This window comes from Balaenoptera acutorostrata, chromosome 1 (genome assembly GCF_949987535.1).
Source record: "Balaenoptera acutorostrata chromosome 1, mBalAcu1.1, whole genome shotgun sequence".
In the NCBI taxonomy this organism is placed as follows: Eukaryota; Metazoa; Chordata; class Mammalia; order Artiodactyla; family Balaenopteridae; genus Balaenoptera; species Balaenoptera acutorostrata.
In genome coordinates, this window is record NC_080064.1 from 22,915,396 (window position 1) to 22,936,907 (window position 21,512).

The window sequence follows — 21,512 nt, forward strand, 5'->3', positions numbered from 1 at the left end:
CCCCCGCAGGCCCGGGCCGGGGGAGCGCGCTCCACAGCCTCCGCACGCCCTCGGCACGCCGGTGGCCGAGGGGCTGGAGCCGGGACGCGGCCGGCCTGAGGGGAAAGAGGCGGGGGTGGCGCTGGGGGAGCGTTTAAAAGTTAGGCTCGGGGTGCATTTTTGACGAGGGGAAATCGGTACCGTCTGGTCTGTCAGTCATTGTACAGTGGGCAGGAGCACTGTAAGGAAACCAGATGGGGGCGGGTTGCAGGTTTCGGGCGGCGAAGGTGTGGGGTGCAGCCGCAGAGAGGTTTCTCGGTGAAGAGGTAGCTGGGCGGTCTGGAGAAGTCAGGCGCAATGTGAGGGGTGGAGGGAGCCCTGCAAGGACTTTAAGGCCTTCCCGCCATAGACACCCACATCATTAAAAAAAATTCCCCAAACCCGAGGGCTCTATGCTCTCCCGCTGAGTCTTCCCGCGTCCCAGGGACCAAAGGGTTAAATCGATTCTCTCAGCGTCGTGACCTCCTTTTTCAGTTCGCGCATCTGTCGGCTTGGACGTATTTCCTCCTGCTTGCTGGGCTGCCTTTACCTGTGGAGAGGCTGGATCTAGGCTCGCCCTCCGAGATGCATCCCCAGGCTGTTAGTCCTGGTGGGGGTTTGCCAAAAGAGGTTTTTTCTTCCCAGAAACGGGCATTCTCTTGAGAGAGAAAGTGATCTCACGTGAAACAAATTGCTGACGGATAGGTTTCTGGCCACATGATAGCGACTGTCATCCTGTTGTTTCTCTAACTGTACCCAACCATAAATGCCTAGTCTGTGGAGACGTCGTTTTTTTGGCATGTATTGCTGATAAGGAGTTAGTTTTTTTAAAAAGAGATGCCGAGCTTTTTTTAGTAGTCTGGGTGATCTCACAGCTGCTATTCTGTTCTTTCTGTTTTTAGGGAAGATTGCAAGAAATGGTTATGTCTCTGTCTTGGATATTATTATAGTGGATTTATACTCTCTTGAGGATATATACTGTACCCAGTGCTGTTGCTCATTATTGTTTTCTATATCTCAGTCTTGGCAGTATTTTTTACCGTTTAAATCAAATATATTTATATATATGCTATATATAGTATAAATATCTTTATATAATTCTTATCATCCCAATTTTGTTGTGGAGCAATTAACTCTTACTTTTTATGGAAACTTGATGTACTCTTCATTTTCCTTTTCTGTAATTTGGAAACATAATAAGTTCTTTGCCAGCTGACCAATTTTGGTTTCATAAAATAGTTTCTTGAGGTGTTATTAATATAATCCATATGGAGTACATAGCAGAATATATGACACACAATAAGCACTCAATAAATGACAGATTTAAAAAAAATGGATATAATGCCTGAACATCAGATTGCCTTGGTATCAAGGTGCTAATTCAGAGTGCCTTCTACAGGAAGGTTCTAATTAAGGTAAAGAGAGGCGTTATTCATATCCCTGGGGAAACCGAAGTGCGGTATATCTTTGCCACTATTAAAAGTGAACTTACCTGCAGCAGCATGCTAACCTTCTGATTCCTCTTTCTTCTAGTAACAAAACTACACTTATTTTCCTTGTATAATTGAATTCAGGCTTACAAATAAATGATTTTGATCTTTAGGCCTCACCGAAGTTCTTCCAACATTTATACCAGTGTTTTATAACCAAATATCTTTTAGGTAAGTCCTTGCACAATGTGGTCCCAATCTACCTTTCTACCTTTATTCTCTTTATTACTTGTATTTTCCAACCAAAAAGAACTGCTCAGTAATAACCCATGCTTTCCCATCTCCGTACCTTTGGCCATGAGGTTCCATCTATGCTTGTCATATATATTCCTTCTGACAGTTTTCATTTCTCTTAAAAATGTCCCATATTAGTAATTTGAAGTGTGGGGAAAATTTCCCTATGTGAAAGGAACTTGATGGAATTTTTTGTTTTGTTTTTAGTTTTCTTTGAGCTTCATTAATATGGCCAGCCAGTTGAATTTTAACTGGTGTTTGTTAAAAGGATTTAGGTCCTAAGTGCCCCATCAATGTGTGTAGCCCTTAGTGGTAGATGATGGCTGATGGTAGATTAAGAAAATCGCTTAGGCTTCCATTCTACTCAGAGCTAAGAACTCTACCAGTTGACAAGTTTAACACTTGGCAACTCTGGCTGTCAACAAATAGACTAAACTAATAGAAGAAAGTTTTACATTTTAGGTGGATTTCTCCTTGCTTTCTACATCTCTTCTCTTTCTTGGTGGTCTAAGGGTCAACATGTCCTTAATGTTGGTTAAACATTCAAATCATATTTATTTTATCCAAGTATTAGATATGGTAAACAAGCCTATGTTTTATTTAATTTTATTTTTTGGCTGCGCCTCAAGGCATGTGTGATCTTAGTTCCCTGACCAGGGATTGAACCGGCGCCCCCTGCATTGGAAGCTCAGCGGCTTAACTACTGGACCACCGGGGAACCCCCAAGCCTATGTTTTAAAGTAGGCTCATCCTCAATATAATATATAAAATAACATGATGTGATACTTTATATAATAGTGAGAGAATAGTACACAAAACTTTCTCTTTTCATTTTAAAAGTACTTGTATCCTTTCTTTTTCTCTTAAGAAACATTTCTAAGCTAATATCTAAATTAACAAATGATTTTAAATGATTTCTGTCTCCTCTGAAAAAAAATGATTGTGGCATTTTGTTGAGATATGACCTATGTATTTTTCCTGTTATTCTCTTTTGTCAGGTTTGTGCCTCACATTTAAAATTCACCAGTGTGATGTTTTCTTGTATGCAGATTGAGTTTAAAATTTTTGGAAACTGCAAAGCCAGCTTTCCATTTTATTCCTTAGTTTATGGTCTTAATTTTAAACAGATTCATTTTATGGGAGATAGTGTGTGTACAATGCTATTTGGTTTCCTTCCTCCTGCTCCTAAGAAGGCTTCAGAGTTAAGCTTGTCAGAAGCGATGCCTAAAAGTCACAGGATTCTTGAATTCTCTGCAGGTGCTTTGGTATGCTTATCAGTAGATTGTGATTTAAAATGTGCAGTCTGTGATTTGTGATGTGAGTTATAGGGCTTGCTTATATTGTTTTCTGAATGTCCAAATCTAATTTAATATTGGTGATCTGATTTTATAACTTTAGAATATCAGTGGCTATCAGGGGCTAAATGTGGTTCTGAAATCAATAGGAGCATATGTTTAGATCACAGTCTGTTTCCTTGTTATCTAAGAAGCAGGTCAGTGCAAGTGCTGCCAGTGTACTTTTCCAAGAGTCTCATCAAATTCGTGATTGGTCACATGTATATTCAAATGCAGATTCATTGCTACCTCTAAAGGACTTGTTTTTTCCCCAACTGCTTGAGCGTAGAATCACCTTATTTTATTTGTGAGCTAAACAATAATAATTCTAACATCTTTTTTCTTATGAACAACCTTGCTTTTTTTCTGTGAATAAAGGCCCCAAAGATTAAACTTTTAAAAACTATTAAAAGAGGCCTCTGAATTGATCAGTTACAGGTCTTATTTATGCAGAGAATCTAGAATTATTGGAAGGTAGTTGATTCATTGCATTTGTAATAGCTTTTAGTTAGAGAAGAGCCAGATTCCAAATATATATGTCAATTTTTGTTGTTTATTTAAGTTTGTTGGTATGCCACTGGTAGCTTACTTTGTGTCCTTTTTATGAGTGGGTTCATGGTGTGCTCAGTAAAATGTGGTGTAACAAATACTCTGGTGTATGCACTGGGTTAGATTAGGATTTATTTATTTATTTAATAAATTTATTTAATTAATTTATTTTTTGGCTGCATTGGGCCTTCGTTGCTGCGCCTTCTCTAGTTGCGGCGAGCGGGGGCTACTCTTCGTTGTGGTGCACGGGCTTCTCATTGCGGTGGCTTCTCTTATTGCAGAGCACGGGCTCTAGGTGCACGGGTTAATTCTAGATTATAGTTGACCCTTAATGCAGGAGTTAGGGGTGCTGACCCTCCGTGCAGTTGAAAATCCATGTGTAACTTATAGCTGGCCCTTCATATGTGTGGTTCTTCCATGTATGTGGTTCTGCCTCTGAGGATTCAACCAACCTTGGATGGTGTAGTACGGTAGTGTTTACTATTGAAAAAAGTCTGTGTATAAGTGAACCTGTGCAGTTCAAGCCCCTGTTATTCAAGGGTCAACTGTATTATCTAATAATATTATCTATTAATAGGGACAGGAATACATCAATTTCTTTTTGGAAATAGGTGGAAATAATAAGATAAAATAAAATAGAGTATAATATATACTCCTGTAGTTAATTGTGATTTATAAATGCAATCTGCCTGCTCCTTGTGTCTACCATCCTCTATAAAAATCCAGATAAACTTTTTGGTAGGCCCTTTATATGGCTGAATTGTAACACTGGACCCAACATAGACTGAGGTTTAGTTACTTTCTATGTTAATATTCACTCAGACACTTTAATATTATATTTTGATAGCATTAAACCATTATAAAGTTACTGAGTGAACAACTCTGTGATTTAACAACATTAAAGCATGGGATTATTTTGAATGGGTTAAATTTCAGCCTGTGACCCACAACAAGTGTAACAGAAATGTATACTTTTGGTAATTTATGAATATGTAGTACTATGCCAAGGTTCAGTTGTGATTGCTATTTAACTATTAGTTAATGCTTACATAAATTCAGTAACCCTGTTAGAATCATTTTAACACAATGGGATCTTAACAGTATGTCTTTGAGTACATCATCTTATAAAGAAATGCTATTTTGATTTATATGTCAGGCATTTTTTTTTAAAGAGTTTTTATCTTTAAAAAAATTTTTTTTTCGAATTTATTTATTTTATTTATTTATTTTTGGCTGCGCCGGGCCTTCGTCGCTGCACGCGGGCCCTCCCTAGTTGCGGCAAGCGGGGGCCACTCTTCATTGCAGCGAGCGGGAGCTACTCTTTGTTGCGATGTGTGGACCTCTCACCGCCGCGGCCTCTCTTGTTGCGGAGCACAGGCTCTAGGCACGCGGGCCCCAGCAGCTGTGGTGTGCGCGCTCAGCAGTTGCGGCTCCTGGGCTCCAGAGTGCAGGCTCAGCAGTTGTGGCACACGGGCTTATTTGCTCCATGGCATGTGGGATCTTCCCAGACGAGGGATCGAACCTGTGTCCCCTACATTGGCAGGCGGACTCCCAACCACTGTGCCACCAGGGAAGCCCAGGCATGTATTTCAATTAACCAGTTTGAAATTCTACATATATTCAAGTGAAAAGTGTTTCACCTTGATAATACACTTGGTACAGATTTTTGAAATTCATTTACCCTGCTGGTTTTGACCATATGGACACAGGCAGACCTGTCAAGAGCTTCAAGGATTTAAGCCCTCAAATTTTACCTGCCAGCCATTTCATCATGCAGTAGGGACACATGGAAGACAGTTTAAAGTGAAGGCTCTTTTTTTTATTGCTGCCACCCACTTGCACTTTCTTGCCCTTTTATCGTTTTTAATGATTCAGAAAATCGACACTGTTGCTAACTTACTACCTGCAGTGTTCTGCGAATCTTGATGGTATTATATAATTATATAAGCCGTTTGCGCGGTGTCATATGATGTTGTATATATGTCCTCCCACACATGTGTCTTTAGAGTAATTTCTTTCCATCTGGTGTTGGAAATGAGCTCTTTGTGAGGTTATTTTTAAATCTTCAAGCTTTCTGGCATCCTCAACACTTGAAATAACACAATTGCTTTTGAAGGCAAGAAAACCCACATAGTATATTTAGTGGGGTTTTTTTTCCAGTGAAAATGTGAATAGTATTTTATTTTAAAAATCATATCCTGTGTTCCAAATAGGCAAAACATGTGCTTTATGTTTAGATTGTTTCCAGATAATTTTGTTAGTAGGAAATAATCAGTCAGTTGTTGCCAAGTAGATAAAGTAAAGGAGAAATAGTTAAGGGAAAGGATGCCAAGAATAAGAGAACTGTTGGAAGAAAGATGTTTCAGAGATATTTTATTCTCTGAAGGTTTATTGGAATCCTCTTCTGAACTCTTGCAGCATTTATTTGTTTCATACCAAATTTGTCAAGTGTTGCTTTATATTGCACATGAAACTGGTGTTTCCCAATGAGGTTGTCAGCTTCTGGAGGGCAGAGGGTCAATATTGTGTCTTTCATTGTCCTCCCCATCCCCCCAAACACAGATATTGCTTAGTACAGTAGCTAGATACGTAACATAGACATGTAGAATTGTAGTGAGAATGTGAGTTACAGGATAATTAAGATTAAAACCTGGTTATAATTTTGACTGCTTCTGATTGCCTCTGTGTGTATCATATTTTCTTGCAAAGTAAGTTGCAGATATCATGACAATCTACTCCTAAAATACTTCAGTATCTCCTAAGAATAAAGAGATTATTCTACGTTAGTCACAATACCATTATCATACATAAGAAAATTAACAATATTTACATAATAACAACGAATATCCAGTCTATATTTTAAAAAGATTGATGTCATTTACTCAGAAAGATTCATCCAATAATTTCCTTTCTCCAGATGCTATTTTTGTTGACTTCTCTTTGCTAGTTGTATTATCTCTAACATGACTGTTAGTGAACACTGGTTAACAAGAAATGTTTAATAGTTAATGTACTCCCTTTGGTGTTTCATAAGATTGAAAAGACTAGCGTTGGGGTGAATGATTGCATAATGATCAGAGCATCATATTTAAATAAATATCTTAAAGAATATATCAGGTTTCCAAAGGGCATCGTGTTTTTGTTTTGTTTTTAGATTTTTATTAGGTGTACTGTGGTAGGCAGCCTTTAAGATGGCTCCAGTGATTCCTGCCTCATGGTTTTCATGCCTTTGTGTAATCCCTTCCCTTTGAGTGTGCCCTGGACCCAGTGACTTCTTTTTTTTTTAAAATAAATTTATTTATTTATTTATTTTTGGCTGCCTTGGGTCTTCGTTGCCGCGCACAGGCTTTCTCTAGTTGCGGCGAGTGGGGGCTACTCTTCGTTGCGGTGCGTAGTCTTCTCATTGCAATGGCTTCTCTTGTTGCGGAGCACAGGCTCTAGGCTCATGGGCTTCAGTAGTTGTGGCACGTGGGCTCAGTAGTTGTGGCTCGCGGGCTCTAGAGCGCAGGCTCAGTAGTTGTGGTGCATGGGCTTAGCTGCTCCGCGGCATGTGGGATCTTCCCGGACCAGGGATTTGAACCCATGTCCCCTGCATTGGCAGGCGGATTCTTAACCACTGCGCCACCAGAGAGGTCCACCAGTGACTTAACTTCTAATGAATAGAATACAGCACAAGTGGTGGGATGTCACTTCCAAGATTGGGTTACAAAAGGCTGTGGTTTCTGTCTTGGGCACTCTCATCTTAGGTACTCTCTGGCCCTCTTCCTGTCACTCATATCACCAGCTGCTATAACCTAGGAACACTCAGGCAGTCTATGGAGAGGCCCACGTGGTGAGAAACCAAGTCTGTTAGTAACTACTATGAAAGTGAGCTTGGAAGCAGGTTCTTCAGGCAGAGTTGAGCTTTGAGAGGAGTGTAAACCTGGTTGACAACTTGACTGCAACTTCATGAGAGACCTTGAGCTAAAGGCACCGAGCTAAGCCATGCTTGAATTCTTGACCCACAGAAACTGAGATAATAAATGTTTGTTGTTTTAAGCCACCAAGTTTTGGAGGTAATTTGTTGTATGACAATAGACAACTAATATACCTACCATTTATTAATTTAATAAATATTTATTGATCATCTACTATTCACCAGGCCCTGTCCTAAGTGCTTTGGGACATAACAGTGAAAAAAGTAGATTAGAAATGTCTGTTCTTGTGGAGTTTACATTTTAGTGGGAGAGGACAAATAATAAAGTATACAAATCAGGGGTAAAATATATAAGATTTTAGTGAGGATCAGGGAAAGCAGGATAAGGGGACAAAGAGTGAGGGAAGTGGGGTGGATATTTTCAGTAGAGTGGTCAGAAACAACCTCTCTGGTAAGGTGACTTTTGAGCAGAGTCCTGAATGGTATCTGGAGAAGAGCATTCCAGGCGGAACAACATGTGCAAAGGTTAAGCGTGTTTGGTGTGTTTGAGAAACATTGAGTAAGCCAGCATGGCAGGGTCAAGATGATCTAGGGGGAAATGTTAGGAGTTGAGTTCAGAGAAGTTACAGGTGGGAGGAGCAGTTCATGTGGTGCCTTGTTGGCTATGCTACAGTCTTTGCATTTTTTTTCTGAGATGGGAATTCTTTTTTAAAAATTAATTAATTAATTAATTAATTAATTAATTTATTTTTGGCTGTGTTGGGTCTTCGTTTCTGTGCGAGGGCCCTCTCTAGTTGCGGCAAGCGGGGGCCACTCTTCATCGCGGTGCGCGGGCCTCTCACTATCGCGGCCTCTCTTGTTGCGGAGCACAGGCTCCAGACGCGCAGGCTCAGTAGTTGTGGCTCACAGGCCTAGTTGTTCCGTGGCATGTGGGATCTTCCCAGACCAGGGCTCGAACCCGTGTCCCCTGCACTGGCAGGCAGATTCTCAACCACTGTGCCACCGGGGAAGCCCCAAGAGATGGGAATTCTTGAGAGGATTTTAACAGAGGTGTGGCATGATCATTTAATTAATACATACTAATTGATTATCCACAATGAGCAGGACCTTGTGTGTATATGTGGTCACTAAAGTGTAGAAGACATGACCCCTGTCCTAAGGAAGTTTAGTGATCTAGTATTAGAAATCACTGGGCATGCACCAAAAACTTAGGAATAGAGGCGCCGTGTTGGAAAGGCACATAGTTATAGGAAGAGCACAGAGTATGACCTGGGTTAAAATTCTGGCTCTTCTACTTGGTTTAACACATTTCAACCACAGTTTACTGGGTGGTATTATATACCTGGTAAAATAGTAATGCTACTGTTTATTGATGACTTACTATGAGCCACAGTCTGGGCTGTGTGCTTTGCAGGGATGACATAGGTGTTGAAGAGTGTGAGCTCCAGGGCTAGAATGCCTGGTTTAAAATTCTCGTTATGTCACTCTTTAGTTGGTGGTGACCTTGGGCAAATTACTTCTGTACCTCAAGTTACTCATTGTGTAACATGTGGATGATAAAAAATACTTACCTTTTAAGGTTGTTATGATGAAAAATGAGTTAATATATGCAAGGTATTTAGAACAGTGTCTGGCACCAGATAAATGTTAGCCATTATTTTTACATTTAAGCCTCACCACAACCCTATGAAGTAGGTGTGAGTCATCCCATTTTACATTTTAAGTAGCAGGTTAAAAATTAAGTAACTTGTCCAAAGTTGTACAACTAGCAAGTGAAAATTGGCCTCAAAGCCGAATTCTTTACTGCTGTACCTTTACTTAGTACAACCATGAACATGTTAGGAAGGAGAGAAGCAGGCCTTCTGTCAGAGATAATGATTTCTTAATGATTGTGATCTTGTGAAAGTACTCTTTCTATGCCTCAGTTTTCTGTAAAATCAGGATAATACCCACATTACACAGAATACATAATAATAACAAACAAAAACAAACCTTGCAGTGTGCCCGCCATCCACAGATAATCAGCAAATGTCAGTTCCCTTTTACGTATGATAAAATATGACCTCGTGAAAATGGGGCAAATAATCTTTGGTTAAGGAGAAGAATTTTTATATCTTGACCCATACCGTTTTTCTACTTAAATTGGGCATCTATGTTTCTATATTATTATTATATATAAATAAATATAGCTCTATAGAAATGTATATGGTTTTGTCTGCCTTTGGATTTGATTCAGACTTACACTGTAACATTTTTAAGCCTGAGTGTTAGTATTCTAAAGACCCGTTTCACAGCAGCTCTGGCTTCAGAGCTTCATTTCCGGGTTGGTAGGACACGATCATGTGGTTGATGTCCCGATTGTTGCTTTTATCTTTTTCGGCAGATGTGAAAGTAAACATACAAGGTTGAAAAACAGGAAGGGGTTTGGCTGCTGTTCGTTGGGAGGGTATTTTTGCAGGGGAATTTGTACATAGCCACCTGAAATCTGAAGTGCCTTGACTCTTCCTTTTAGCAGATACAAAAAGATACTATACCTTATTGTCATAGAGTAAATAAAAAAGCAAATGATTTTGCAGTTTAATGAATTTGTGAATTTGCATATATTTCTGTGTTGAAACATGTTGGAGAAGTGAGATAGTGTGTTCCTTTTTTTGTTTGAAACAGAGAACTGATGTGTGACTTCATAGTCACCCCCATTCTGGGTTCTTTTTACCTGGGGAATACTTTTTCAATAAGGAAATGTAGAGCTTTTTGTTATTGTTGGGTATCTGTATCATTACACTTGAACTTCAGAAGCCAAAACTTAAGACAGCATTTTTCTACTTGGCTCTTGTCTTTGTTTCTGAGGAAAGGGATGAACACATATGAAATGTTAGCTATATAGCAGGTACTGCTCTTCGTATATGCTAAGTGCATATATTAAATTTAAATATTTCCATCTTTGACATTCAATCCACAATGAGTTGTTTTTATTGATTTGGAGAAATCCCTTCCTCTCTCCCTTCTCCTTCTCCTTCCCTTTCCTTCCCTCCCTCCCTTTCTTCCTTCCTCCTCCTTCTCTTAAATGATTCTCTCCCATACTTTTGCTGAACAGTTTTCTATTAATAGTATTTGGAGGCAGTGTGATGTAGCAGCGAGTAACGGTATGGATTTTGGAATCAGATAGACCTGGTTTTACAGTAAGGTTGTTTTTGGTAGGAAGAAACTGCTTTCTATCTTAATAAATAAAAGCCAGTATCCTCCAGAGTTGGCTTTAGGAGGAGATTCTGCACATGGAGTAGGATAATTGGAACTCCCAGCAAGGACTTTTGTTCCCAAAGATTCAGCTTTCCCTGGGGGAATCCCTTGCTGACCTCAGGGAGTGTTGCCTTCCTTTAATTTTCTGTCCCAGAGGTGAGTCTTCTCTTAATACTCCTGTAGTACACAGCTGAGACCAGGCTGGAACATTTAGTACTTTACTAAAGGCTGGGAGATACAAAAGGGAAATAAGCTGAGAGTTACTAGGATGCTTCTATATAATCTGGCTCACAAGATAAAACTCCTCTTTTATTGGTGGTCTTCTTTTGGGATGGCTCCCCTCTTAACTGCAACACACATGTCTGCCTTCCAGTGGCAGAAGCCATTTCCACTAACGCTTCTACCTGGGAGTGCCTACAGCATATACAGATTGCCCTAAACCCAAAGGAGAAGGCCAAGAAAAAAAAGAGGTTCTCTGTTTTGCCAGCCTTTGGATATATTTGAGAGAGGAGCCACTTCTTGCTTGTGATCAACACCAGGTCTATACAACCTTTAAGGGAAACCACCGTTACTCATAGAATATCTAATTAGCATTCACAGAAAAAAACAGAGGGGTTTGGGGGTAGAGGTGGGGGGGCCTTCCTTTTAACCATTTACCCCAGATTATATAATCTCTGATTATAACTCAGTAATTTGGCACAAAATAGCTCTCAATAAATATTCCCTCCCCATTTTTTGATTCTTAACCCCATTTATACCTAAGGAGCTATCCTTTAAGTTTGTTGTAATTTTATCTCAGAGTTTTGCTTGAAGAGATCCTAGTCCTTAATCAGGTCCAAAGCTGGGCTGAGGGCAGTGGTGATAAACATCACTTGGTGTTATCAAGATGGAACACCTGGTTCTCTGAGCAGTCTAAGTTTAAATGTTAAAAGAAGTGTCCTTTGTATCACAGACTATTAATTCCAGAAGGGGATATAGAACTTGGCTATTGCTACAAGGTTCCTGGCTTGTTTTAAGATAGAAAAAGTATAATAGAGTCAAAGACCTTTGGAGTCACAGACCTGGTTTAGAATCCTGGCTCTGATACTGTTTAGCTGTATGTATTTGGGCAAGTTACTTATCCTCCTTGTTTCTCAGTTTCTTTATTTGTTAAATTTATGTAACATTTGACATGACATTACTACCTTTTAGAACTGCTGAAAAGACTGGAAATAATATGTAATATGTTTAATGTAGTGCCAGCACACAGTGGACAATTAATGAATAGGAAATAATAATAATTATTATTTTAAATGACATTTCTTTAAAATCCATCTTCTCGGGGCTTCCCTGGTGGCGCAGTGGTTGGGAATCTGCCTGCTAATGCAGGGGACACGGGTTCGAGCCCTGGTCTGGGAGGATCCCACATGCCGCGGAGCAACTGGGCCCGTGAGCCACGATTGCTGAGCCTGCGCGTCTGGAGCCTGTGCTCCGCAACAAGAGGCCGCGACAGTGAGAGGCCCGCGCACAGCGATGAGGAGTGGCCCCCGCTTGCCGCAACTGGAGAAAGCCCTCGCACAGAAACGAAGACCCAACACAGCCAAAAATAAATAAATTAATTAATTAAAAAAAAAATCTATCTTCTCTGATTTATACATATTCTGACCTTGGGTTTTTTTTTTTTGTGACAGCTTTATTGAGATATAATTAATTAACAATTTTCTCATTTAAAGTATACAATTCAGTGTTTTCTAGTATGTGCAGGCATTATCTCAATCTAATTTTAGAATATTTTTGTCCCCCCAGAAAGAACCTCCGTACCCATTAGCAGTCAATCCCCATTCCCCACCCTGCAATCCCAGCACTAGGCAACCACTAACTATCAATACTTCGTGTCTCTATAGATTTGCCTGTTCTGGATATTTCATATAAATGGAATCATTCAATATGTGGCCTTTTGTGATTGGCATCTTTCAATTAGCATTTTCAGGGTTTGTCCATGTGGTGGTGTATCAATAGCTCATACCTTTTTATTGCTGAGTAAGATTTCATTATATGGCTATACTACATTTTATTTATCCATTCATCAGCTGATGGACATTTGGGTTGCTTTCACTTTTTGACTATTATGAATAATGCTGCTGTGAACATTCACGCACAAGTTTTTGTGTGAACATATGTTTTCATTTTTCCTGAGTATGTACATAGGATTGGAATTGCCAGGTCATATGGTAACTCTGTGTTAACATTTTGAGGAACTGTCATTGGCTGGTTTTAATCATGTTTTTCCTCTTTGATTGCATGATCTTCTGTTTTCTGTCAGCCATCTTCACTGTTAGTTACCAACAGCTTACTAAATTATTTATTTATTTGGCTGTGTTGGGTCTTTGTTGCTGCGCGTGGGCTTTTCTCTAATTGTGGCGAGTGGGGGCTACTCTTCATGTGGTGCTCGGACTTCTCATTGCGGTGGCCTCTCTTGTTGCAGAACACTGGCTCCAGGCACGCGGGCTTCCGTAGTTGCAGCACATGGGCTCAGTAGTTGTGGCTCATGGGCTTCGGAGCACAGGCTCAGTAGTTGTGGCGCATGGGCCCAGTTGCTCCGCGGCATGTGGGATCTTCCCGGACCAGGGCTCGAACCCGTGTCCCCTGCATTGGCAGGCAGATTCTTAACCACTGCCCCACCAGGGAAGTCCGTGAATTATTATTATTTTTAAAAATTATTTATTTATTTATTTATTTTTGGCTGTGTTGGGTCTTCGTTGCTGTGCGCGGGCTTTCTCTAGTTGCGGCAGGCGGGGGCTACTCTTCCTTGCGGTGCGCGGGCTTCTCATTGCGGTGGCTTCTCTTGTTGTGGAGCACGGGCTCTAGGCACACGGGCTTCAGTAGTTGTGGCACATGGGCTCAGTAGTTGTGGCTCACGGGCTCTAGAGCACAGGCTCACTAGCTGTGGTGCACGGGCTTAGTTGCTCCGTGGCATGTGGGATCTTCCCAGACCAGGGCTTGAACCCGTGTCCCCTGCATTGGCAGGTGGATTCTTAACCATTTTGCCACCAGGGAAGCCCCCATGAATTATTTTTGATTATGTTCTTACTGTTTAGCTGTATCCCATCTTGCTTAAATAATGTCATTGCAAATGAATCTGTTTTTTTATAGATTATACCACCTATCCATGAAATGTTCTTTTCTATTTCATCACCTTTTTTTACCTGTTATCTTTCTCTCTGGCTGAATATAGTTTTACAAATAAAAGTTCTAAATAAAATTCTACTGAAATTTGATCCGTACTTGGTTTACTGTACCTGATTATGAATAGTACACAAGATCTGTGATAGGAGGAGAGATCTTTTTTTTTTTTAATTTTACTTATTTTATTTACTTTATTTTTGGCCGTGTTGGGTCTTTATTGTTGCGCACGGGCTTTCTCTAGTTGCAGCGAGTGGGGGTTACTCTTCGTTGCGGTGCGCGGGCTTCTCACTGCGGTGGCTTCTCTTGTTGCGGAGCATGGGCTCTAGGTGCGAGGTCTTCAGTAGTTGTGGCATGCGGGCTCAGTAGTTGTGGCTCGTGGGGTCTAGAGCACAGGCTTAGTAGTTGTGGTGCACGGGCTTAGTTGCTCTGCGGCTTGTGGGGTCTTCCCGGACCAGGGCTCCAACCCATGTCCCCTATATTGGCAGGCGGATTCTTAACCACTGTGCCACCTGGGAAGTCCTGCTAAACTTTAAAATAACCAAATGATTTCTCATTTAGATATCTCTTCTACTTTATTTTAAATTATCTAGAAAAGCAGGTATAACAAATGATAGGTTATTGATTCTCATTAGAGACAATTTTCTATGTGAAAATTGTGACCAAGATAGACTGGTTTTACTTTAGTGTATAAAAAGTAACCCTTTACACATTGAGAAACTCTTTGCCTTTTTGTCTGTATTTCGTCTTCTATTTTTCTAAGATTTTATCTATTTTTAGAAATTCTATTACTACCTGAAGCAGTTGACTCTAAGATCTACATTTTCCAATCTTGACACCCATACTCCATTTCTGTCTTTTCACTATCTATGGATAACTCCTTTTGGATATTTTATGTCATCACCTCTTCACCATTTATCTATCCAGTATTTTATTCTTTGCTAGTCACTGTACTAGAAATCAGGATTTCAGAGATGAACAAGGCACAATTCCTACCCTCAAAGAAACTACCAGTATAAGTGGGAATAACTCTGTAAGGAGATATGCACAGGATATTATGGGATTACAGAGAAGGAAAACCAAGGAAGAAAAGAAAATTCTACCAGGGACAAGGGAGTAGCCAAGGGAAAGCCTTCCAAGAAGTGACTCTGAGTAAATTCTTGAAGGACACATGAGAATTAGCCAGTCCAATTGGAAAGGAGTGTGTGTGAACAGTTTTTCAGATAGAAGGAACTGTAAATGCAAAGGCTTAAAAAGGAGAAACAAGTTAGGAGAACTTTGAGTAATTTTCTGCCTTAGAGTACATCATGTGGAGAGAGATGTAGTGAGAAATCAGATCATGAAGAATCATGGATGCCATTATTAAGGGATTTAAACTTTGTTCTGAAGCATATGGTGAGCCATGAGCTGATTATATTACTGAAAGATTATTCTGGTGGCTCTGTGGAGGATGAATGGGAGAGGACTGAAACTGGAGGCAGGAAGAAGAAATAAAAGGCTGCTATGTTAAACCAGAACAAAGATTACTGGGGCCTGAACCTAGACAGTGACAGTGGAAAAGATAAAATAAGTTAAGAGATATTTAGGAGTTAGGTTAAATTTCATTTGAAGATGCATTGACTGTGTGAAGCAAGGCCGACACCCAGGTTTTTTGTTTGTAGGACAGGGCTTATGATTAGGTTTGCTTGTTACGTAACCTTAGTGTTCTGCACTTCTCTGTAATACTCAGTACCTTTGTAATTTCTTGTTTAATTTCTACCTTCCCTGCTAGACTATAAGACTCTGAAGGCAAGAACCATATCTGTGTTACTGATTTTCAAATACTTAGTGACCAGTTTACTGCCTGCCATACTGTGTGAATGGATGAATGAGGAAGTAAATGGTGCTGCCATTGACCAGTACAGGTTAAATGTACGATGAGGAATATGTTTAAGGGAGGAATGGGTAAGGGAGATATTCAGCAGGCATTTCTAAGGCCAGCCTCATTTTTCCAGTCCTGTCCTTGCTGTTTCATTGTTTTTTTGTTGTTGTTTTTTTATACTAGCAACAGTAACTTTCCCTTCCCCAGACTTGAAACCGTGGTTTAATATTTTTCTTCTTTATATCCTTCACCCATCATATTCTCTTTGTCATCAAGTTCTCTTATGTGTTTCATTTTATTTTATTTTATTTATTTTTTATTTTTTAAATTTATATTTGGTTGTGTTGGGTCCTCGTTGCTATGCATGGGCTTTCTTTAGTTGAGGGTTGTGGTGCGCGGACCTCTCATTGTGGTGGCTTCTCTTGTTGTGGAGCATGGGCTCTAGGGCACACGGGCTTCAGTAGTTGCGGCACACGGGCCCAGCAGCTGTGGCTCGTAGGCTCCAGAGCACAGGCTCAGTAGCTCCACGGCATGCGGGATCTTCCCCGACCAGGGCTCGAACCTGTGTCTCCTGCATTGGCAGGCGGATTCTTAACCACTGCACCACCAGGGAAGCCTATGTCTTTCATTTTAATATGTCTTGGATTTGTCCTTTCATTTGCATTCTTGCTGACAAAGCACTAACTCAGACCAAGGCTAAATTGTGTTAACCTTTTTTTATATGTAAACTTTTATTTTGAAAGTTTTATTTTATTTTATTTTAAATTTTATTTATTTATTTTTTGGCTGCATTGGGTCTTCGTTGCTGCGCGTAGGCTTTCTCTAGTTGCCTCGAGCGGGAGCTACTCTTCGTTGTGGTGCACGGGCTTCTCATTGTGGTGGCTTCTCTTGTTGTGGACCATGGGCTCTAGGCGCATGGGCTTCAGTAGTTGTGGCTCACAGGCTCTAGAGTGCAGGCTCAGTAGTTGTGGTGCACGGGCTTTGTTGCTCCGAAGCATGTGGGATCTTCCTGGACCAGGGATCAAACCTGTGTCCTCTGCATTGGCAGGCGGATTCTTAACCACTGTGCCACCAGGGAAGTTCCTATTTTGGAACAGTTTTAGATTTATAAGATTACTGCGAAGATTGTACAGATTGTTCCTGTATACCCCACACCCAGTTTCCCCTAGTATTAATATCTTATGTTAGTATGGTACGTATGTTAAAATTATTTAACCATATTGATACATTATTATTAAAGTCCATACTTTTTTTTTTAAAGCAAATTTTTATTTATTTTTTATTTTTGGCCATGCTGAGAGGCTTGTGGGATCTTAGTTCCCTGAACAGGGATTGAACCCGGGCCCTTGGCAGTGAGAGCACAGAGTCCTAACCACTGGACCGCCAGGGAATTCCCAAGTCCATACTTTATACATTCAGATTTCCTCAGTTTTTTCTATGTCCTTCTTCCTGTTCTAGAATCTCATCCAGGATACACATTACCTTTAGGAGCAGTGTCTCCTTAGGCTTCTCTTGGTTGTGGCAGTTTCTCCAGCTTTCCTTATTTTTGATGGTCTTGACTGTTCTGAGGATTACTGGTCAGCTATTTCGTAGAATGTACCTCAAATGGGATTTGTTAGATGTTTTTCCCATGATTTGGATAACAGGGTTTTGGGAGGAAACCACAAAGGTAAAGTGCTATTCTCATTATACCCTGACAAGGGTACATACTATCAATATGATTTATCACTGTTGATATTGACCTTGCTCTTGACTTGAGGTAGTTTGTTGTCTTTCTCCACTGTAAAATTTCTCTTTTTCCCTCTTCCTTTCCATACTGTACTCTTTGAAAGGAAGTCACTATGCACAGCCCTCACTTAAGGAGTGGGGCGTTATGCTCCACTTCCCTGGGGGCAAAGTATCTACCTCAATTATTTGGAATTCTGCACCAGGGATTTATCTGTTCTCCATTTATTTATTCAACCATTTATTTATGGGTATTTATATATATTTTAGATTATAATTCAATGCTACTTTATTTTGTTGTTCAAATTGTTCCAGCTTTGGCCATTGGGAGCTCTTTTAATTGGCCTCTAGGTTCCTTAGACATACCCTCATCAGTGTACGTGTGTGTGTGTGTGTGTGTGTGTGTGTGTGTTTTAACACTTTCTTACTTTCTGGCACTACAGGATGCTCCATGCTTATTTTGTATAATTACTGTCCCAGTCCTGGAATCAGTTATTTCTCTCAGGAACCCTGTTCCTTTTATAGGAGAATGGTATTAGAAACCAAGACCTGTGCATTAACTACCTAGTTGATCTTCTTGCACTTGGTCTTTTTCCTTTCCAGTTCATCCTGCCATATTTATCTTCCTTAAATAGAACTTCCATTGAGTAGGCGATTTATCTCCTTAAGAGTTATTATAGCTCTCTACTGCTGATCTGATCAAACACTATCTTTAGCTTAGCTTTCTTGGCCTCACCTAATTTACTTTTCTCATTTGTTTAAGGGTTTATCTCTCATTTCCTTCTTGTGCTGTTCTGACCTTGGCATGATTTTCCCTTTCTTTTTTCTTTTTTTTTTAATTAATTAATTTATTTATTTATTTTTGGCTGTGTTGGGTCTTCGTTTCTGTGCGAGGGCTTTCTCTAGTTGCGGCAAGAGGGCGCCACTCTTCATCGCGGTGTGCGGGCCTTTCACTGTCGCGGCCTCTCTTGTTGCGAGGCACAGGCTCCAGATGCGCAGGCTCAGTAGTTGTGGCTCACGGGCCTAGTTGCTCTGTGGCATGTGGGATCTTCCCAGACCAGGACTCGAACCCGTGTCCCCTGCATTGGCAGGCAGATTCTCAACCACTGTGCCACCAGAGAAGCCCGATTTGCCCTTTCTTCTCTAACATTCCAAGTGTAATTCCCACTTTCCTTATTCTTATCTTTGTGTGCTTTGGGTTTTTGAATTATTAGACTTGCATGTTTATTGTACTTGGTAATTAATAGTCAAAATTAGAAATCAAATACAGAAGAGACTCCAGAAATCATTTGGCCCATCTTCTCATTTAGAGATAAGGAAATCTGGCCCCAGAATATGGAGTGAGTGACTTGACCAATTCATGGCAGAGACAGAATTTGATTCTTGGCTTTCTCTCACTTTGTACAGCATTCTTTTCCTCATATGCAAATACTCCCCCAATATCCCTTTTAAAAAATTTGAGATATAATTTATATACCATAAAATTTACCATTTAAAAATGTGCAATTCAGTGGGTTTTCATATATTTACCATCATTATTATTTAATTCCAGAACATTTTCATTACCCTAATAAGAAACCTCTTACACATTAGCAGTCACTCCCTGTTTCTCCCTCCCCCTGGACTTTGGCAACCAATATACTTCTGTAGATTTGCATATTATGGACATTTCATGTAAATGGAATCCTATAATATGTGGTCATTTGTGTTAGGCTTCTTTTACTTAGCATAATGTTTTCAAAGTTCACCCATGTGGTAGCATGTGTCAGCATCTTTTTAATTTTTACCCTTTTTATTGATGAATAATATTCCACCATATGGGTGTACCACATTTTGTTTATCCATTCATTAGTTGATGGATACTGTATTGTTTGTACTTTTGGACTATTATGAATAATGCTGCTATGAACATTGATGTACAAGTTTTTGTTTGAATATCTGTTTTCAATTCTCTTGTGTATATACCTAGGAATGGAATTGCTGGGTCATATGATAATTCTGTGTTTAACTTTTTGAGGAATTGCCACACTGTTTTCCATAGTGGAAAACTATGTGTACCATTTTATATTTCTACCAGCACTGTATGAGGTTACTGACTTCTCAACACATTCACCAACACTTGTTATTTTTCCTTTTGTTAAAAAAAAATTAAAGCTATTCTAGTGAGTGTGAAATGGTATCTTATTGTAGTTTTGAGTTGCAGTTCCCTCATGACTAATGATGTTGAGTATTCTATTGAGTATTGAGTGTTGAGTATTTATTGACTATCTGTATATCCTCTCTGGTGAAATGTCTACTCAAGTCCTTTGACTATTTTTTTAAAATTAATTAATTAATTATTTATTTTTGGTTGCATTGGGTCTTTGTTGCTGTGCGTGGGCTTTCTCTAGTTGCGGCGAGTGGGGCTGCTCTTTGTTGCGCTGCACGGGCTTCTCATTGCGGTGGCTTCTCTTGTTGCAGAGCACAGGCTCTAGGCACGTGGGCTTCCGTAGTTGTGGCATGCGGGCTCAGTAGTTGTGGCTCGCAGGCTCTAGAGCGCAGGCTCAGTAATTGTGGCGCACGGGCTTCGTTCCTCCGCGGCATGTGGGATCTTCCTGGACCAGGGCTTGAACCTGTGTCCCCTGCACTGGCAGGTGGATTCTTAACCACTGTGCCAGCAGGGAAGCCCCTCCTTTGACTATTTTTAAATTGAGTTATTTGTCTTTTTATTGTTGAGCTGTAAGAGTTCTTTATATAGTCTTAAGACTAAACTCTCATCAAATATATGATTTGCAAGTATTTTCTCCCCTTCTGGGGTTATCGTTTCTCTTTCTTGATGATGTCCTTGGAAGCGCAAACATTTAAGATTTTGATTAAGTCCAGTTTCTCAAAATTTTTTGGTTGCTCATGCTCTTCATGTCCTATCTAAGAAATCATTGCCTAATCCAAGACTATGAATATTTACACTTACGTTTTCTTCTAAGAGCTTTATAGTTTTAGCTCTTACATTCATATATTTGATCCATCTTGAGTTAATTTTTTATAGGGTCTGAGGCAAGGGCCCAAATTCATCTTTTGCATGTGTCTATCCAGTTGTCCCAGGAATGCATTTGCTTCCTGCATTGAATTGTCTTGGCACCCTGTTGAAAACCAGCTGGGCATAAATGTATGGTTTTGTTTTTGGACTCTCAATTCTGTTCCATTGATCTACATGTCTATCCTTATGCCAGTACCACAGTGTTTTGATTACTATAGCTTTGTAGTAAGCTTTGAAATCAGTAAGTGTGAGTCCTCCAACTGTGGTCTTATTTTTCAAGATTGTTCTGGCTGTTCTGGTTATTCCTTGCATTTCCATATGAACTTTAAGATCATTTCTACAAAAAAAGGCAGTTGGGATTTTGGTAGTGACTGCATTGAATTTGTAGTTCAATTTGGGGAATATCGCTATCTTAACACTATTAAGTCTTCCAATCCATGAACATGGGATGCTATTCTGTTATTCCATAAGATGTTACGGAAAAACCTGAATGAACTTTTGGGCCAACCCAATAGGTCTTTAATTTTTTCATTGATATGTTGTAGTTTTTTGTACAAGTCTTATTATTATTATTATTTTTGGTTAAATTCATTCCGAAGTATTTTATTCATTTTGATGCTCTTATAAATGGAATTGTTTTCCTAATTTCATTTTTGGATTGTTTATTGCTAATGTATAGAAATATAATTGCTTTTTTTTTTACTATTTTTAAAAATTGAAGTATAGTTGATTTACAATGTTGTGCTAATCTCTGCTGTACAGCAGAAATACAATTGATTTTTGAATGTTGATCTTGTATCCTGCAACCTTGCTGAACTTGCTAATTAGTTGTAGTAGGTTTTGTGTATGTGTGTGTGTGAATTCCATAGAATTTTCTATGTACAAGATTATGTCATCTGTAAATTGAGGTAATTTTACTTCTCCCTTTCTCATCTGTATGTTTTTTATTTCTTCTTCTTGCTTAATTACC

General features: G+C 39.8%; 1 protein-coding gene across 19 annotated transcripts in view; it reads left to right on the forward strand.

Annotated features, from left to right (window-relative positions):
- EPB41 (erythrocyte membrane protein band 4.1) overlaps window positions 1–21,512 on the forward strand; it is a 196,468-nt gene that overhangs the window by 14,917 nt on the left and 160,039 nt on the right. The window lies entirely within an intron of this gene.